Below are 2,403 nucleotides of genomic sequence, written 5' to 3' on the forward strand. Positions count from 1 at the left end.
GAATGTGGGAAATGTTTTAACCAGAAATCAGCTTTGATTAAGCACCTGAGAACCCACAAAAAAGTGAGGCCTTTTTCCTGTTGAGAATGTGGGAAATGTTTTAACCAGAAATCAGATTGATTAAGCCCCAGAGAATTCATACAGGGGAGAAGCCTTTTTCATGTTCAGAATGTTTGAAAAGTTTTAACTGAAAATTGTATCTTCCTAATAGGGTTGTCCAATACTAGGGCAACCACTTGTCATTCCTCATGTTTGGCCTCATTAAAATAAAAACACTCATACTCACCCTCTATGTCGTCGCTGTTCCAGCCGTGTCTGCACTTGTGTACCCGGGGCTATTGTGAGGTTGTTACATCACACCAGCCCTGCGCCCAGTCAGCGCCAGCTTCACTGTCCCCGCCTTCAGACAGATTGAACATCAACAGGAAGCCAGGGCTACAGCTGCTTTCTGAGCTTCTCTTATTGTTCGATGTGTCAAACGGTGGAGACAGTCATGCCAGGGCTGATAGGGCACAGGGCTTACATGACGTAACAACATCATATAATCCCTGGAAACGCAAGTGCTGACACCGCTAGAACGGCACAGGCATGGGAGGTTTGTATAATTGTTTTTATATTAACAGGACCAAACATGAGAAATGAGAAGGGGTTGTCTAAGTAGTGGACAGCCCCATTTAAAGATCAAAAATCCGACACCGAGAGAAGACATTATCATACCTAGAGTGTGAGAAATGAATTTCTGGAAAATCGTATTTTGTTGACCATCAAAAATAACTCAGACGGGTAGAAACTATATATGTTATTAACATATTGTATGTACGTATTGTGTGTATGTAAATGTGAATCAGAGCTCTGTGTATATAAATATGCATATGTAACAGAGCTGTGTGTATGTAAATGTGCGTATGTAGCAGAGCTGAGTGTGCATGCACTGTCCATGCAGCAGTGTTAGAAAGACCACATGGGCCAGGGTTCATCCTATTGATTGCCGTACTCCTTTCCCGTTGGTATAACACTTCTCAGACCATGCAGGGTAGGGGACCACACTCAGATAAGACTTTATTGGATTAACAACAGTTAACAGCATATACTACAATCCCATTGGCTCACTGGGGATTAGAACCTCAGCAACTTTGGGGCATTTAGGGCCAATCTGCCAACTACCAGGATGATGAAGATTCCCCACGGGACCTTCAGAATTTTAAGAGTGTTAGTGTGGAATAATGGGCCAAAATCACACCTGGGCAATGCATGTGACTAGTTTCTCCATACAGGAGGCATCTTGAAGCTGTCATCGCCAACAAAGGCTTTTATGTGAAGTATTAAATAAACTTAAGTAAGTGATTTAAATACTTATTCCCTGTGTCATTTCTCATTATTACAAATAGCTTCATTTTTTCGCCATCTTTGGTTTGATTTCTTTAAATAGATAGGTCCAGAAACTATTTGGACAGTGACACAAGTTTGGGCATTTTAGCTGTTTACCAAAACATATTTATTTTGCAATTGTAATCAGTCTGGCCTTAAAGTTTCAACTCTCAGCTTTAATTTGAGGGTGTTCACATCATAATTGGATGTAGGGTTTGGAAATTACAGCTCTTTAATATGGGGCTGCATCTTTTTCAAGGGACCAAAGGTAATTGGACAATTATTTCAAAAGCTCTTTCACTGGCTGTATGGGCTCCCCCCCCCCCCCCCCATTAATACATCATCAGTTAAGAAGGTTAAAAGGTCTTGTGCCGATTCCAGGTGTGGCTTCTGTATTTGGAAGCTGTTGCTGTGAACCCATAACACGGAAATGAGCTCTCAATGGAAGAGTATAGATCAAATCTACCAATGATCAGAAATATTAGGAGTTGCTAAATTAACAGCATGGTATAGTTTGCAAAAAACAAAAGTTCACTTCTGAGCTTGGGGACTCAAAGGTGTGCACGCCCACTGAAGGAAACCGTGGTGGATGATTGCAGAATCCTTTCCATGGTGAAGAAATGCCCCTTCACAATATGAACCTACGTGAAGAAAACTTTTCAGGACAAAGGTGTTTCAGTGTTTAGGTCCACCATAAAAGAGCAGACTTCATAAGAGCAAATAAGCAATTACAGAGGGTTCACCACAAGGTGCAAAGCATTCTTTGGACAGATGAAACTAATATCTGTATAAGAAAGATGGGAAGAATAAAGTTTGGAGAAGGCTTGAAATGGCTCATGATCCAAACACAGCACATCTTCTGTAACACATGGTGGAAGCTGTGTGAAGTTGTAGGCATGCTTGGTTTCCAATGGACGATATTTTCTTGTCAGATACCACCAAATGCAGTAAGGTTGATTGGACGGCGTGTTACGATACCAGCACAGTACTGCTGGAAACCAGTGGCCAAAGGAGCACGAGCAGAAGAGCAAGCAG

The sequence above is a fragment of the Phyllobates terribilis genome, unplaced genomic scaffold (assembly GCF_046119375.1).
Source record: "Phyllobates terribilis strain yellow unplaced genomic scaffold, ASM4611937v1 Scaffold_61__1_contigs__length_8056638, whole genome shotgun sequence".
Lineage (NCBI taxonomy): Eukaryota > Metazoa > Chordata > Amphibia > Anura > Dendrobatidae > Phyllobates > Phyllobates terribilis.